This window comes from Pan troglodytes, chromosome 14 (genome assembly GCF_028858775.2).
Source record: "Pan troglodytes isolate AG18354 chromosome 14, NHGRI_mPanTro3-v2.0_pri, whole genome shotgun sequence".
In the NCBI taxonomy this organism is placed as follows: domain Eukaryota; kingdom Metazoa; phylum Chordata; class Mammalia; order Primates; family Hominidae; genus Pan; species Pan troglodytes.
Genome location: NC_072412.2, coordinates 64,413,784 through 64,433,145, shown reverse-complemented (window position 1 = coordinate 64,433,145; position 19,362 = coordinate 64,413,784). Strand labels below are relative to the sequence as shown.

Below are 19,362 nucleotides of genomic sequence, written 5' to 3'. Positions count from 1 at the left end.
GGCTTCTGAGAAGAGTAACGAAGAAAATGAAAAGAAAGCATTTGGCATAAGACCAGTCATTTAAAAAGTGCTCAGCTATTGTTGTGATTATTATTATTTTTCAATAATATAGCTTTTGTTACTTGTAGATTTATTTTGCTTTACAGTGTGCCCTTCTGACTCAGCACCTTTATAGGTGACTTAAATGATGAGAGTTGGTTATTTTTGGTGATGGATTGATGGCAAATTCAATAATTGAAACACATTTAGTACTTTACCAACATACTTTTCTTACATATAATTCAATCAAAGAACCAGTAATAATCAGGTAAATGTGAGTTGGCATTGAATAGCTTTATTATCTAGTATTACTGTCACATCAGCCCTTCACATCTGTTTTTGGTTGCACTGTGTGTAGTGCATGAATGATACTTAGTTTGATTACCGTCTATTCTTTTTTTTCTAAGCCTTCATCAAAACATTTGTCTCATATCAATATGAATTTCTCTCTAGCTGTTTCTTTTTTTTCTTTTTGGTACAGAATTTAATCTTGCCCATCCACACAGTTTAATTCTCTGAATTACCAGATCTCTTTTTACTTTTGTTGTCAAAAGCCCAAATCCAATGAAATAATAGATCATCATTTCCTATTGTGAAAAGACTGGAAATAAAAAGTAGCTTTAATTTAGAAGTCTCTTTCTGTTGGTGTGAAAGAGAAAGTTCTTTTACCTTTTTTAGCTACTCAGTTATGGTCAACATATACATAAATGCTGGCAAGAACATATTAAATGTGGAAATTAGGAGGCAAAAAATAATTTTATTTTACGAATATTTTCTTTTTTTATTATGAGTAATGCAAATTATAATTATGCTATTAAAACAATGATTTTAGCAATAATTTTGTTATAATTTACTATATAATCATAGTAAAAATTCTTTCTCTTTCCATAATAATTTCTTTGTTGATCTGAAAATGAAAAGTTATCATTTTATGTTCACAATAGCTTGTGAATAAGGTAGCTACAAAATTCCATAAGGGAAAATAAGTTAAAAATAGAATTTTTTTTTCCACATAATATATTGACACATAACGAGAGACGAGTTTTTGCAACTTCTATTGTGGATTAAACAATTGAAGTTTAATCAGACCAGCTGAAGTGGAAATCTCTAAAGAAGGTATACAAATTAAACTACATTTTTATACAAACAATTTTTCTAGGCCCAAAGGCAAAGATCTTCTGAAGCAAGATGATAGAACATGGTTCTAAGTTGTTTTCACAAGACGAAAGTCGGATGCTTAAATTGAATTATCTGAGTACATGCATTTCTTCAACAAATAGGTTTTGAATATTTACTCTGCCCCAAATCACTGCCCTAGGAGTAAAGGATACTGTGGTAAATTAAGGTAAAGTCTTGTTTCGTTGGAAATATTTATCTAGATAAAAAATATTGCCACAATATCATTTTATTTATATTTTATAGCTACATCTACTTAGTAATACTAGGTAAATTGCATTGAGTATTTAATTTATTAGCTCAGGCACTAATGTGAGTATATTACTTATAGGAAAACTCCTCACAGCCCTTAGATAAGAAATATTGCTTCCCTGATTTAAAATGAGAAATTGAGGTTTGGCGAGGTTAGATAATATAGTCTATTTTTCCCAGCTAATCGAAGAAAATATTTGCAATTTGAATCAAGTCTAGTTTGATTTAAATTCATCATTTCCATGTGAAATTATTTAAGTGCCTCCATTTGTAGCAGTTAGTATATAGTTGAACATAGGCAGATTATCATGTGTTTGTTTGTTTCTGACAATATGTGGACCACCAATGCAGCAGGGCCCATGCTTGAATATGCTATTGAAATTTCTGTAAGAATTGACTCTCCCCACGAAGGAAGTCACCAATTCTAACCCCTACAAACTGCTTTCTACCCTTACGGTGCCTCTCTTTCTCTTCTAATATCTTTAGCTCCACCAATCCCTACTTTTCAACTAAATACATCTCTTAAACAACTTCCATTCTGAAAAGATTGTTGAGCAAGTAATATAACCTGTATCTAGGCTACTTCCTTCTCTGTCTGTACAACTAGTATTGTCACAGTGCATGCATGCTAAGTTTGAATTTCAGATAATCAATAAATAATTTTAAAATATAAGTATGCCCCCTTGCACCTAATATACTTAAAAATGCATTTGAAATTCAAATTTAACTGGGCACCTTAGATTTGATGTGGGAACACTATTCCTGTTGAGTATATATACAGAAGTGGACAAGGCTTTTGTTTATGTTGTCAGATGGAATGGCGTTACTAGGTGGTCAGTGTGGAGAAGGTTATTCTTTGCGATCAAAATATGTTTACTGAAGTTACAGCCAATGCCCTTTCCTATGACCCCTAGAGAACTATCCAGGAGTTGTTCTGCAAACTACCATGCACAATACCCATTATTAAACCAAATGTCTTAGACAATTTTATCTTAAGCATGTGTGAAAGTTTTGCTAACAAAGGAACCAGCAAGAAGACTAAAGTGTGAAATGTTTTGACAGAGTGTAGGAAAATCATTTTAGAACCCATGAAATAAGTTGTCTGCATAAGATCTTGAAATCCAGACTACTGATTTATATTTTGGGATAGAAAACTATCCTACCTTTATTGTTATATGGCTTAACCTAGGTCATGACAATTTCAAGCCATTGCCTGAGGATGCTATGCGTGAACCATTAATCAGAAATCATAAACAATGAACGCGTGGCTCTTAGTAAGATATAGTGGACTCCATATAATAAACAATGCATCTGTGGCTGTTGATCACATATAGTGAGCAAGAAAATTCCATTCTCTAACAATGTCAGATAAGGCTAATTAAGAGATTCCAGCTACAAATTTCTTTCTTCCTATTTTTCCCCCAAGTGACTATCAGAAAATTCCTAAACATATTAAAAATCACCAAGTTGTATACTCTTGCCTGTTTCCTAAGTTTGGAAAAATAATTTTAATTTTCACTAGTAAACAGAAGTACAATTTTCAATATTTATTTCTCTAAGCATGCTGGAATTGTACCAAAATTACGTGATGCTGAGGGAAGGCAAGTCAATAAATTAGGCTTTGCTTTACCTTGTTTGAGTTTACCTGGAGGTGGCAAGGACATAGGTCTACAGAATGTGACCCACATGAGTGTGCCCTCACATTAATAAGTCCTTATCCCCTCTCTTTTAATTATTTTAGGTATTATTTTAATAATACCTCCCCCTACTTTAAGAACCTGCCTATCTAGTGTTCTTCTTACCAGTTCCAAGTATCATTTCCTACGGAATCTTAAAACCCCTGGTCCCCTTTTTATTCTAGCAAATTTTATAATGCTCTTTTCTCTGCATAGTCTATAGCTTTATTTCTGATAGGAAAAAGGGAGCTCCTTTTCTGTGGATATTGGATAGAAGAGTATCACTACTATCTTTGATAACATCAACAAACATCTGATTCACCTCTTTTTTTCTGAACGTGAATTGCTTTTTATATTCTGGGTTTATCTATAAATAGTAGAAGTTTCTGCCAACCAAATGTATGTTTTAATGATTAGATCCATATGAAACAGACTTTCTGAAAGATGCAAATCCTACAGAGTATGTTCTATGCAATACTTAAGAGCAAATAAGGACAAAGAAGCCTATTTATTTCATTAAAGATGTCACCCTTCAAAAAAATTTTTATCCTTAATAATTTCTTTTTGATGTAATTGAAACACGTATTAGCCTTTTTTACAAGGAAAGTGTATAATAAATTATTAATTCAAAGTATCCATTAACATGTGTGGGACACTCTGGAGTTGGATTAAAGATGGTGATAAGTTTAAATGACTGGGGCAAAAACGTATATGAGAAAACAAAGTTAAAAATATAAGAGATTTCAGCCGGGTGCGGTGACTCACACCTGTAATCCCAGCACTTTGGGAGGCCGAGGTGGGTGGATCACAAGTTCAGGAGTTCCAGACCAGCCTGACTAACATGGTGAAACCCCATCTCTACTAAAAAGACAAATATTAGCCGGGCATGGTGGCGCACGCCTGTAATCCCATCTGGGATTACAGTATCTACTCAGGAGGCTGAGGCAGCAGAATTGCTTGAACCCGGGGAGGTGGAGGTTGAAGTGAGCTGAGATCACACCACTGCACTCCAGCCTGGGCAACAGAGTAGACTCTGTCTCAAAAAAAAAAAAAAAGTTACATAAAAAAATGAAATCAGAAATGAAAGAGCAAACATAAAAACTGACACTACAGAAATACAAAGGATCATAAGAGACTACTATGAACAATTATATGCCTATAAATCCGATAACCTAGAAGAAATATCCTGAGTGCAGTGGCTCATGCCTGTAATCCCAGTACTTTGGGAGGCCGAGGCAGGCAGATCACGAGGTCAAGAGATCGAGACCACCCTGGCCAACATGGTGAAACCTCGTCTCTACTAAAAACACAAAAATTAGCTGGGCGTGGTGGCACATGCCTGTAGTCTCAGCTACTCAGGAGGCTGAGGCAGGGGAATTACTTGAACCCAGGAGGTGGAGGTTGCAGTGAGCCGAGATGGTGCCACTGCACTCCAGCCTGGCGACAGAGGGAGACTCTGTTAAAAAAAAAAAAAAAAAAAAGATAAATTCCTAGAAACACGGAACCTAAAAAATAGAATCAAAAATAAATAAAAACTATAACTGTATATAGACCAATAATGAATAAAGAGATTGAATCAATAGTAAAAAAAAAAAAAAAACTATCCAAAAAAGCTTAGGTCCAGATGACTTTATGGAATAATTCTACTTTAGTTCTGCTTATAAAGAAAAAATAATGCCAATCCTTCTCATGCTTTTCCAAAGAATTGAAAAGGAGGGAATACCTCCAAGATTTTTTTGTAAGACCAGCATTACTCTGATACCAAAGCCAGACAAAAACTCTCCAAAAAAGGACATTTACAGGCCAATGTCCCTGGTGAACTAAATGCAAAAATCTTCAACAAAATACTAGTAAACCAAAAACTAAACATCATACTAAAAGGATTATTCACCATAGTTGATTGAAATTTATCCCTGAAATAAAAGGATGGTTCAACATACACAAGTTGTTACATGTGGCATACCATATTTACAGAATGAAGGACAAAAATCATATGATCATCACAATAGATGCAGAAAAATACATGTGATGAAATTCACAATTATTTCGTGATAAAAAACTCTCAAAAATTAGGCATAGAAGGAATGTACCTCAACACAATACAGTGTATATATGAAAAGCCCACAGCTAACATCGTATTCAATGGTTAAAAGTAGAAAGTTTTCTCACTAGAATCAGAAACAAGACAAGGATGTCCATAGTACCACAAGTCCTAGCCAGAGCAATTAGACAAAAAGAAAGAAAGAAAGAAAATAAACAAATAAATAAATAAATAAGTGCCATCCAAATAGGAAAGGAAGAAGTGAAATTGCCACATGATATTATCTTATACATAGATAACCCTAAAAACTCCACCAAAACTGTTAGAACTGATGAATTCAGTACAATTGCATGATACAAAATGAACACACAAAAAATCAATTTCACTTCTTTACACTAAAAAGGAATTATCTGAAAAAAAATTAAGAAATCAATCCCATTCACAATAGCATCAAAATATAAGATACTCAGAAGTAAATTTAACCAAGAAGGTGAAAGATCTGTATACTTAAAACTATAAAACATTGCTGAAATAAATAGATTACAACATAAATAAATGAAACAGTATTCCATGTTCATGAATTAGAAGAATTAATATTGTTAAAATGTCCATACTTTCAAAAGCACTCTTTAGATTGAAGGCAGTCCTTATCAAAATTCCAATGCCATTTTTTTCACAGATATAGGAAAAACAATCCTAAAACTCATATGGATCCACAAAAGACCCCAAATAGCCACATCAATCTTGAGCAAAAAGAACAAAGCCGGAGGCATCATACTGCCTGACTTTAAAATACACTACAGTGCTATATTTATCTAAACAGCATGGCACTGACATAAAAACAAACACATTGACCAATGATGCAGGATAGAGAACCCAGAAATAAACTCACATATTTATGTATTTATGCTCAATTGATTTTCTACAAAGGTGCCAATAAGACACAATGGAGAAAGAAGAGTGTCTTCAATAAATGGTATTGGAAATATTGGATAACCACATGCAGAAGAAAGAAATTGGACCCTTATCTCCTACCATATACAATAATCAACTTAAAAAGGATTAAAAACTTGAACATAAATCCTGACACTCTAAAACTACTAGAAGAAAATATAGGTGACATTGGTCTGGGTGAAGATTTCTTTGATAAGACCCTAAAAGCACAGCAACAAAAGCAGAAATAAGCAAATGGATTGTATCAAACTAAAAAGCATCCATGCAGCAAAGAAAATAATTAATAGAGTGACAAGACAGCCCACAGATTGGGAGGAAATATTTCATCCCTTTATCCTCATCTGATAAAGGACTAATCTCCAAAATATATTTAAAAACAACACTCAAATGTCTCAATAGCAAGAAAACAAAGAACCCAATCAAAAAAATGGAAAAGAACTTATATAGACAGCTCCCAAAAAAGTCATACAAATGCTCATGATCACTAATTATGAGGGAGATGCAAATTAAAATCACAAGATACAAACTCTTACCTTTTAGAATTGTTATCGAAAAGATGAGATATAACGAGTGTTGGCAAGGGTGTGGAGAAAAGGGAACTCTTGTGCAACATTGGTGGGAATGTAAAGTAATATAGCCACTATGGAAACTAGTATGGAATTTCCTCAGAAAACCAAAAATAGAATTACCATATGATCCAGCAATCTCACTTCCAAGTACATATTGAAGAGAACTGAAATAAGTTTGCCAAAGAGGTATCTGCCTTTCCATGTCCACTGCAGCATTATTCACAATAGCTAAGATATGGAAGCAAACTTGGTGTACCTCATTGGATAAATAATTAAAGAAAATATGTCATATGCATTCAATGGAATACTATTTAGCCTTATACAAGAAGAAAATTCTGTCATTTACAACAACATATATAAACATTGTGCTAAATAAAATAAGCCAGGCACAGACACAGAAAGACAAATACTGCATGGTCTCACTCATATGTGGAAACTAAAAACTTCAATATATAGAAATAGAGAGTAGAATGGTGTTTATCAGAGGGGCAGAGGGGTTGAACAGGAAAAAGGGAGATGTTGATCAAAGGCTAAAAAAATTTCAGTTGGACAGGAGAAATAAGATTTAGTAATCTGTCACACAGAATAGTAACTATAATAAATAATAACTCATTGCATGTTTCAAAGTTGTAGGTTTTAACTATTTTCACCACAAAAAATGATAAATATGCAAGGTGATAGATTTGGTATTAGCTTAATTTAATCATTTTGCAATGCAAACATATATCAACATATCACAGTGTACTTCAAAAATATATAATATATACAATTATTTTTCAATTAAAAAATAATTTAAATAGTATATTCATGATGAAACCTTTATTGATGCACAAGGTTTAGAGTTCTCAGAACTTACAAAAATAAAGTTGTTACAATGTGACTTAAAATACTCATTTTTATTTTAAAGTAATTAGTATTACACTAATATTATATGTCTTAATGTATAGTTTATATTAATTACATACATTTGCTTCAATAGATTTATGCTGAATATTTATAATGAAAATGCAAGTAAGTTCTTACACTATATGTTGAGAAAAATTAATCAGTTTAGGTTTATTGAGCATTTGAAATGTCTATATCAACTGATCACATCACATATCTTTGGGTGGCTGCTCATCACACTAGCCTTTGAAAAAGAGTGTTTTAGATCAGGACTATTCAAGCAGAACCCTACGGACCGTGATGAAGAGATTAGCAATTACAAATTTGGATGCTAGTGTCAAAGAGATGAGAGTTGAAATCCCTGCTTTGTTGTCATCTAGTTTCAAAATTTTCCACACGACATTTAACATTTTCATTGTTTCTACATATTTCCATATGATACTTAACTTTTTCTTTGTTTCTACGTATTTGAAATCGAAACAATAATAATATTGTGCACTGAAATAATACTGTAGCATAGAATTGCAAGTGAAAATTAAATAAAACAATATATTAAGTGCTTCTATAGTAGCCCAAATGCAATAAACATTGACCAAATATTAAATAATTTTACAATTACAGGCCTAAATTTACCTGTTGCTACTGTATATCTGAAATGCTTTTTTAATCTTAACTTTTAGTAAGTAATTTAAAAGTGCATATTGTAAAGATATTCTTCACAAGCATTATTAGTTCAGCACTCTAGATGGGGACTCTTCGGCTCACTAAAACCCCAATTTTGAATCAGTATGAAGACCCATCAATAAGCCATTTAAATATTTCTTTTTAATATATGAATTGTCCCTTTCTTTTCTATCACTAACCCATCATTGTTTTCCATGTATATCTTATGTGTATCAAGCCAGCACTGTCCACTAGAATTTTCTGTGTTGATGAAGATTTTCTAGATTTCTGTTGTCCAATATTCTAACCACTAACCACATGTAGATATTTAAATTAAATTAAACAAAATTAAAAATTTGTTCTTTACTCATGCTAGCCACATTTCAATTTCTCAATGGTCACATGCAACTATTGTCTACCATTTTGGATGGCACAGTTACAACTGGTCCACCTGACACCAATTTCTCTACAATCAGTTCCATTCCACAGAATTCTCCTGGTTTAACATTAATAATGAACAGTTTTGATCACACTCTGGGCAAAAGCATATTCTTAAAAATATATAGTTACATGGAAAAAAATGGTTGCATACTATAAGGGTCAAAAATATCATTATGAAATAATAACTAAGTTTCAAAAATTATGTTTTATTTATGTTTATATATCTATAAAAATGCTCATAATATTAAAATGCTTACTTGTATATTTATTTTAAAATGATTTGCATTTCATTTTCTGCATTTTCTGCCTTTCCACATTATTCAAATATTTGAAAAGAATTTTTAGTGTTTTCTATCTGTCATTTTGTCTTCAGATTATTTGTCTTTAGTGTTTCTTAGCACTTGGTGGAGTTGCCACAAGCCTCACTGAGGCAGATGTCCTTTTAAATAATGTTGTCTAGTAATGATTATACTACCACAGATATGAGCTAGAAAAAGTAAGATAAAATAATACTCATCAGTTTCGTTTTACTTAAAATTGTTTTAGCTTTCCTTTTATGACTTCAAAGACTTGTTAAAAATTTCAATAAGATCAGGTGGGAAGAACTTGGTAACAAACAAAGACCTTTGATTATCATGTATTATCAATTAATATTCTAATATTTTGCCTTCCAATTAATATTTTCACATTTTCTTTTAAGGATATCAATGAAAGAGCTTTACTAAGGACAAACATGGCTTGTTGAAATCAACAAAGTTTGTCTATAAAATTCACCTAGTTTGACGGTCTAACAACTCTATCAAAAAAGAAGTTATTCTTTGTGAGCCCACGCTGGCTCCTAACGATCATTGCTTTCTCTTCCAAATGCTCCCAAAACATCTGTTTAATAACTTCTAGAATTTCACTAGGTCCTTTCATGCCATGCCAAGTAGTTTGGATTTTATGTTATGTACAAAAAGGGAAGGATCTATGTTTTTACAGTTGTTTTATAGTTACGTGGTTTTTTCCATTAAAATGTACATTTCTTGAAATGACAGATTGTGCTTATTTATGTGTCTATCTAAGTATAAACATATAAGTAATAATACTCAATACACGCTAGATAGATGGATCAAAAAATGTGACAATATTTAAAATATTTTGAGGGAACTTTCCAGAACGTTTGGCGAGAGGTGGAGTCGTGGCTGCCGCATCTGAGCACAACTACTAGGTGCGTTCCTTTGCACACCCTCCACATCAACCTCAGCCCACTTACTGCCAGTAAAAAATGGTGAAAGAACCCAGTTTCTGTTATGCTTTGGGGGTAAAATCCAATGCCGCTCAAAAATATTATAAGAAAAAGGTTTATAGGAAACTGGCATTGAAGTACCACTCTGGTAAGAACCTGAATGAAGGAGATAAATTTAGGCAGATTTCTCCAGCTTGTCAAGTTCTCTCTGATGCAAAGAAAAGCGAATTGTATGTCAAAGGAGGAAAGCCAGGTAATTAAAGAGGGTGGAGCAGGTAGCGCTTCTGGCTCTCCTGTGGACATCTTTGATATGATTTTTGGAGGAGAAGGAGGAAGTATGCAGAGGGAAAGGAAAAGTAAAAATGTGTGTCAGCTGTCAATAACCTTAGAAGATTTATATAAAGGTGTGGCAAGAAAACTGGCTCTGCAAATAAAACAAAAAAAATGTGATTTGTGACAAATGTGAAGGTAGAAGTGGTAAGAAAGGAACAGTAGAGGGCTGTCCCAATTGCATAGTTACTGGAATGCAAATAAGAATTCATCAGATAGGACCTGGAATGGTTTAGCAAATTTAATTCGTGGGCATAGAGTGCTAGGGCCATGGAGAACATATCAGTCCCGAAGATAGATATAAAAGCTGCAATGGAAGGAAGACAGAGAAAAAGAAGATTGTACAAGTCCATATTGACAAAGGCGTGAAAGATGGCCAGAAGGTAACGTTCCATGGCGAAGCAGACCAAAGAACCAGGATTGGAGCTAGGAGATATTATTATTGTGTTAGATCAGAAGCCGCACACTGTTTTTATTCAATGAGGAGGAGAACTTTTCATGTGTATGGACATACAGCTGGTTGAAGCATTTTGTAGCTTCCACTCTTAATGACTGAACTGTAGTCATCACCTCTCATCCAGGTCAGATTATCAGCATGGAGATATCTTGGGTGTGCTAAACGAAGGAATGCCAATTTATGTAGCCCATATGAAGAGTTGCCAAATTATCTAATCGAAGGTAAACTTTTCCTGAGAATGGCTTTCCCTCAGCTGGTGAACTCTCTTGCTGAAAAAACTCCTACCTTAGAGGAAGAAAGTAGAAGAGACTGATGAAATGGATCAGATAGAACTGGTGGACTTCGATCCAAATGAGAAAAGATGACAGCATGACAATGGAGAAGCATATGAGGATTATAAACATCATCCTAGAGGTGGTGTTCAGTGTCAAACCTCTTAATGGGGCCAGTGAATAACACTCACAGTTGGCATTTTATGTGCAGCAGTGAATGAGTGGAAGACTGTAATCGTAATACGCTTACTGCTTGCTATTGTTTTTGTTTCAATAGTAAACTATAGTAGTGTTTTAAAAGTTGTATTAGACTGTTTTCATGCTGCTGATAAAGACATACCTGAGACTGGGAAGAAAAAGGGGTTTAATTGGACTTACAGTTCCACATGGCTGGAGAGGCCTCGGAATCATGGTGGGAGGCAAAAGGCACTTCTTACATGGCAGTGCCAAGAGAAAAATGAGGAAGAAGCATAAGCGGAAACCCCTGATAAACCCATCAGATCTCATAAGACTTATTCACTATCACGGGAATAGCACAGGAAAGACCAGCCCCCATGATTAAATTACCTCCCCCTGGGTCCCTCCCACAACACATGAGAATTCTGGGAGATACAATTCAAACTGAGATTTGGGTGGAGGCACAGCCAACCCATATCAAAAGTTAAATGAAGAATAAAGGCAAATATAAAATCCCTGACTCTGCACTGTATGTATGATGACTTCAGTGTGCAAGATGGAGTTTAATATCTGTAAAAACTACTTTAAAAAGAAGTTCCATTAGCATTTGTTAGGCCAAACGTTGTTATTGATTTCATCTGTGTCCGTGAACAAACTTGGACTGAAATGCTAGGTATATGTCTAGGCTGCAGTGTATGACATTTCATTCTTAATCTATAAAATTAAAACTGTATTTAACCAGCAATTAGAAAAAAAAAAAAAACGTAATTTGTAGAGAAGTGTTGGTTTGTATAGTTATTTGTATTATATAAGTTCCATTGTGATTCCTCTGCATTTATTCTGTTGCCTCAACTGTTACTTGAAGATGGCATGATATAATTTAGGCTGTGGTATCAATGATATAAAGGATACCTTTCTAAAGAAGGAATTTTTAATAACATGCTGCTACTTGAGGGCTTGAACTTCTAGGATTGTTTTCCCTTCTGCACACACACCCACACGCACGCACACACATGCATATATACCCATATGTATAACTTGACCAGTCCTAGTTATTTTTAATCCTTTCTCTTTGGACCATAATATGCCCCTAAGTAGTAACTTCCAGAGATGGGTAACTTAGAAGTTGAAGTAAAAAGACCTTGACATGGACAATTAATTTTCATGTATAATATAAGAAAGTGTTCCTTTGGTATGTCACAGGCTTACTTTAAACCTTTTGGCTTATGCTCCAACGTAACTGTAATTTAATGTTGGTAGTATAGCAAATTATAATGAATAACTTCAATTGTATGTTTAAAAGTTTCATCATATGTTCACATGCTTAAATCTGAATATCAGAATTCAAGCAATTCTTGAAATGTATGAATGTCTCCTTAATATACTGATTACAAAGCATTTCTCAAAAATATTTTGAGTAGGTGAGCTAAATAACTAACCACATATTTAAGAAATGTTATTTTGAATAAAAGACTGAAAGGAGATGGGGAGTAAGCAGGGGTAAAGCTACATTCTGGGAGGCTTATTAAGAATCTATTGAAAGTGTTAAGGTAAGAAAAGATGGGGACTTGAGTTAAATAATGATGGAAATATATGGGGGCAAATGCGATAAATAGATGATTAATTGATAAACAGATAGCTATATGTTTGCACACATATGTGTGTGCCTATATGTACGTGATTGATTAGATCACATAAATTCAAAGATTTGTAATGACATCCAAGTTTGGGCTTAAGTATCTCTATGTTTCAGAATATTTAAATTAAATTAATTCCCCCATATGACTCTGGCTTTAAGTGCAATAAGATGGTTACTCTTTGTTCATAAAATGTAATTGTGTGGGGCAGCTCTGTTCAACAGTCATTTAGGTTCCTAAGCTGAGAGGGATTTCCAAACTTTCAATTTATGGCAATCAAGTTTGTCGCAAGATTCCCACCAGTTAAAAGAAAATTCAAATGAAAGAGCATGCATTGGGAATGTCTGGGACCATGTGTGGAAATAGAACACATCACTTCCTCTCAAATTAAATCAGCTGAAAATCAGTCCTATGGCTACACCTAAGCACAAGGGAGGCTGAAACATATTTTAAGTGATTAAGAATGAGGAGAGGAATATAAATTTAGGTGAACACTTGTCATTAGCAAAAGAATGAAAGAAGGGAAAATAATAGATGTTATAGGGCTATAAGTTCATTTTGGAGCATAAGCCATGTAACATCAATATATAGAGGTATCTATTAAGAGAACAAAAATACAATTTCTAGGGTCTAGTGGGAGGTTTGCTTGGAGTTGCAGATTTAGAAATCATTGGTTTCTAGATCATTGAAGTCATAAGTGAAAGGAGTGTAAAATTAAAGTAGACCAGGTTAGAAAAGAAAAACGGAGGAAAGAAGAAAAGCTTATAGATAAATCTTAGACAAAACAAAACCCAACAAACCTAACTCTGTATAATCAAAGAAGGACTCTGAAAAAGAAAGGCAAATCCCAGGAAAAATATATCATGGCAGCCAAAAGACCCAGATGAAAGATAATAGCATAATAAATGAGAGTGGTCTTCAGTTTCGAGGACCACAGAGAGATTAGGTCAGATTAGGATGGAAATGTATTCTTTGCTTTTGGCAACACTGTGACAGGTGCGCCTTTTAATAAATCAGTTCCAATGGTGTTACGAAGGAAGAATTAGATGAAAAGTTTAATAATTAGACAAAATAGATTGTGGCGAGAAGGATGAGGGAAGGGAAATGCTTTTGTTTTTGATACTACAGTTAAAATGGTGCATCTTAGGCAATTTTAAACATTATAAAAAGAAAATATTAGAGGTGGAAATAATTTAGACACAGGTGAGAGGATATGGAATCTCAAGTATGAGTAGAAGGATTAGCCTCGTGCAGGAAAAGGGGCCTCTTTTCCTTTAAACAGTAGGGAGGTTAAGAACAACCATCTCACAGTACTCTGAGATATAATTTGTTGAATTTTTAAACTTTGATTTACTTAAATAGCTTGAAAATATTTAAAATATAGTTCAAATTTAATTTTACAGTTGTACCAGCGATTTCACTTATTATATTTGTTAATATCCTCAACCAATAGTCTTGTGTTGAATGCTTATTATGTTAGTAATGAACTAAGTTTTTTAAAAAGTACCAAAAAGAAAAGGCACAGAAAATGTTTCAATGAGCATTAAATAATGTTGCAATTATAAAACAGTATATATTAAACAATGATGTAGAGATTAAGTTAGGAAATGTTGATCTTAATGTGGGTTTATTTATATTTGCCTTGATAATTTTATTATTTTTAACAAAGTGTATATTTATAATGCTTATGTTAGATTCAGGTTATTGACTGCTCTGCCACCACATAAAGAGATTGCTCTTATATTTATCCTATTCATTCAAATCCAATTATACTCACAGTAGTAAAGAATAGAAAAGTAGCTAATTGTTGGGTGTGAAATTTAGAAGTTTCCATTTTTTATAGTTACCTGGAATAAACAACATAATGAGCTTAATTTTTTCCACCACAGGGTGCATAGACTTAAACTTGGGAATAAGAAAGAATTTTTAGAATCATATCAGGTTAGATATCTTCACAGTCATTGAGTTTAATCATATTTTTCTAAAGTTTGGTTTCTAGTAAAAGAGTTTGGAATGAAAAAATAATAAAACAGTTTCACTCACTAGGATTCTTGACTCTCCAACAAGAAAGCTGAGGCAGTATGGCTTATTGGGAACAGAGGCTTTAGAAATTCTACTTTCTTTCTTACCCATGCTAGAATCTGATTGAGAAGAGAACTGGGCTCCTGACAAAGCCATCCTCAACAACTAAACTGGTATGGGGTGCATAATGATGATCATTATTAAATTGAATAATCTCTACTCTTAGCTTCTTATATATCTTTGAATTTCCACACATACACTGACCACTTATTTTTTACACCTGTTAAAGAACATCACAGTTATAAGGACTCTTAGATCTTAGAGCTCCTATAATCCAACCTTTCACTCAAATGGAAATCAAATCTGTAATATTCCTACAGTGAATGGCCAATTCAGACTGGACAATGGTCCATAAAGTTTCCATATTTCCTTGCATGCCCTCAAAATTACCATTGCAAAGGATTATACTTGTAGCCAGGAAACATCTTTAAGGCAGGAAAGAGGATATGGCTTTCCAACAGGTGTTTTAAAAACTAACAAAAACAGAACAAAATACTTCTAGAGATTAACTTTCCACCTGAGAGTTATGATTGCTGAAGGAACCTAGAGTCTAGCATTCCAATAAGTGTACTGCCTGAGTACATTTTTATTTCAGGACTGATAGATTTCTTGTAGGCTAATCATTGAAATGGCTCAAACAAGCAGTTTCAATTTTACCAAGCCAGGCAGCACTTCAGTTTGCAGCTCTAAACTAGAATTTAATGATAGGTAGGCCAATGCAATGCACCCTAGGCAAATGCCACTGAGTTCTTCCCTATGAGGGAAACCAATAGCCATGACAATACAATGTGTATTTTAACATGCTTAAGTGCTCTAATCAAAAACTTGGGTTACACAACTTTCAGAATCAACAAAAATATTCATTTGTATTTTATTGAAAAATAAGTGTTTTAACCAAAATGTGGTTCAATTTTAGAAAATATCAATATTTTAACTGACTGCTAAATATTAAATTTTCTTTTAAAAAATAAAACACCCTGTGAGCAAACTTAGGAAACTTTAGCTTAATATGTATTCAGCAGTCATGACTGATGGTAAACTAAGAAGAAAAATAAAATATACAAGCAAAACTATGCATATGGTCTCATCATATGCTTAGATATTTTATTTATAATCCATTGATTTATATTCATAGTTAAAATATAACATGCATAAAATATTTACTTATAGTTATAAATTTATGGGGTGAAATGAAAATAAGTTTCCAATGTCTACTAAAATATCTTCACTAATGATTTTAGAACACATTACAATGGAATATCTAAGCCAAAACTTACAACATGAAGGATAAAACTTTTTATCCCTATGTTTACTTTCATGAAAAAAGAAGCTATTTGGTAGTAATAGGAAAGTAATCGAAAGATATTTTATTTACTAGCAGCTAATATTGCAAGAAAACGAAAATATTTTTATTTAAAAATGACTCTAGTAACTGGGACAATTTAAAAGGGAAGATAATTCCTCTTGGTTAATAAAGATCGATGTATCAAGATATTCACTAGACGGATATATAGAATTTATATGTATATATATATATACACATATATATGTAAATCTCATAGCTTGAAAATGTTTTTCATATTTCTCCCTTATAGCTTTTATTAAATGCATATTCCTTAAAGCTTCTTCATGCCTGTAACCCCAGCACTTTGGGAGGCCCAGGCAGGCAGAACATGAGGTCAGCAGTTCGAGACAAGTCTGGCCAACATAGTGAAACCCCGCCTCTACTAAAAATACAAAAATTAGCCCGGCGTGGTGGCACGTGCCTGTAGTCCCAGCTACTAGGGAGGCTGAGGCAGAAAAATCACTTGAACCCAGGAGGCAGAGGTTGCAGTGAGCTGAGACCGCACCATTGTACCCCAGCCTGGGTGACAGAGCGAGACTCTGTCTCAAAAAAAAAAAACAACGACAACAAAAACAACAAAAAGCCAAAAATTGAAAAACAAAACAAAAAAAACCCAAAAACTTCTGTTTCACACCCTCCTCACCTCTATTCTCTTCCCTACTTTCCCCCACCCTCACTGCTAAAAACTGAGCCTCCTGAAGGGTCAGTGCTACTCTGGACTATATTAGAGAATCAGACAATCTTTTCTAAATGTAACTCTGCATTCACAATTTAACTTTAAAATATGACATTTTGTGTGCTTATGGAAATCAGATACCAGAATTTACAATTTTCCAATGATAAAAGGTCATGTAGGAAAATGGTAAAGAGGGGTAAATAGCCAACATAGAATATGTAGAATATGAGACAGGACAAGCCCACAGAAAAAAGTACTAAGAGGGTGAAAATTTCAAGGCAGAAAGTTTTGCAAGATATTTTGAGAAAAAAGTAATAAAATGTAGGGGCTTTAAAAATGTAATCAAGAAGAGAAGAGAGGGATAGGTATAATGATTGAATGTTGATAAGTGACAAAGAGAAGGCAAAGACACTCAACTCTATTTTACTTGTCTTTGCTTGTCATTGTGAGTGATCTATGAACTAGAAAGGATAGAATGAATGTTGTTGAGAGAAATTTAAGTTTAGAGCGGGTGAAAAGATTGTAATAGCTCTGAACAAGTTTAGCAATTCTGGCTCAGATGAAATACATCCCAAAACAAGGAAGGAGTTTGCCCATGAGACAGTCAGGCTACTGTAATTGATATCTAGAATTTTAAAAAGAAAAAAAAGGAGCTATATATTACAGGATGTTTCTTAAACTAACAACAATAGCAACAATAATTTATGAAATAAGAGGAGAAAGGGTAGAGAAATAAATTTCCTTGTAATGACTGATTACTGAGTGATGTTGATCTCAGACCAAATTCAGAACCAATTTTGTTATGGAAAGTAACAACTATTCAAAACCAGCATGGAGTCACTGAGAATGAAATGTGGAAAATGAGTTTTGTAATCTCCTTTCAGGGCAATGAATATGTCTTGATTGGGTGTACCTGGTAAAAATAAAAGTGTTTTTTTTTTCTTTAATTTCTCCCTTTGGCAGCCTAGCAAGGCTAAAGATCAGGATAAATCTAAAAATATACTGTATCTAAATTTCAGGAAAACATTTTTTATGAATACTTTTGCATAATGCCTTGAAATAAAGAATAAAACATTAATTGTAGTATGATGTGCGTTGGTGGTTCAATCTAGTTAATGGAAAATAAAATGTGATTCAGACAAAGCTGCAAGTAAACCAGCCATGCTGCAGTTAGCCTTAAGCCATTCTGAACAGCTATGCCTTATCGGTTAGAATGAGGAAGACAAAGCCACAACCACCAATGCAAAACAGTGGAACAGAGTCTGTGGAAGCAGAGACACCAAGGTGCCCAACCACATCTCTGAAAGCCAACCTTGCCATCCTTTCAGAGTAAGCACACTAACACAGAGCTGGTGAAGAGAGGATAAACTTTGCATAGACACAGGATAAGGCTGTATCATTTAAGGCTTACCTTGAAAATGTCAGATCGCAGAAGAGTGTCTTAAAAGTCTGTTTTTCTAAGAACATGTGACTTCACATAAAATCCAGGTGGTCGGGAAGCAAGTCATGGTGTGATCTCCAATGGCTATGGCAACCTGTCATAATCCAAGAAACTGTCAATGTCCTTTTAGTCAATGAGGCTTTCAGATCACATATTAGGGGTTACGAATTCTAGTTGATATTTAAGATTCAAAAGACAGAAAAATATCACTTAATTTGCATAGGCTTGTAGCCATTTTTTTTTGGAAATTTCCTGGAAAGGGATCCTGGCAGGAAGCAAGAGGACTTTACTCTTATTAAATTAATGGTAGTAGTAGAAAGCATAGAAGTAGAAAGTAGTAGCAGCAGTAGCTTACCAGGATCACTACTAACAGCAATCTGGGTTTCCCATCAGAACTTTATACTTAGAGAAGCGTATTTGGAGTACTAATCAAAGTAACTACTAAACATGATTCTTGCCAGAAACCTGATCCTTTGGACTGGACCAACATGAAGATGGAGCTCAATAGCACTTATTAATTTATTAATTTGCGATCATCCAGGAACCCACCTCTCATCTTTATGTGCTAGCTTTGAAGCCAGGAAGGAGACATAAAGAAGTACTACGGACCAAGCAGCTAAGAATTGCATCATCCTCCCTGGGCTTGTAGTTTTGCTTGAAATTACATTCAATTAAGTGAGAAGGAACTGGGTAGAAGACATGGTTATACATAATATTTCTATTATTCTGTTTCAGCTGGTAAGGACCTGAAGTTATCAGTAAAGAAGATCAAGAACTCTTATGTCAATGAACCTTGGAAGACGGCTAGGCAGGTGTAGGAAGGATGAATTCTCAGTCCACCACTTATAAACTATATGAATTTGGACAAGTTGAAACCATTTTCAGTTGTATATCCCTATATATAAAAAGGGAAAAACTGTACTTATTTCACTTCATCAATAAAATAAGGTCATATGAACTAAACCACATAGCACAGGCTATCATTACTTCAGGTAGAAAGCGTTAAGACCACAAAGATCAC

General features: G+C 33.9%; 1 pseudogene; it reads left to right on the top strand.

Moving 5' to 3' along the window:
- The first annotated feature begins 9,963 nt into the window (after positions 1-9,963).
- Positions 9,964-11,151, top strand: LOC100610647 (dnaJ homolog subfamily A member 1-like; annotated as a pseudogene).
- Positions 11,152-19,362: the final 8,211 nt, after the last annotated feature.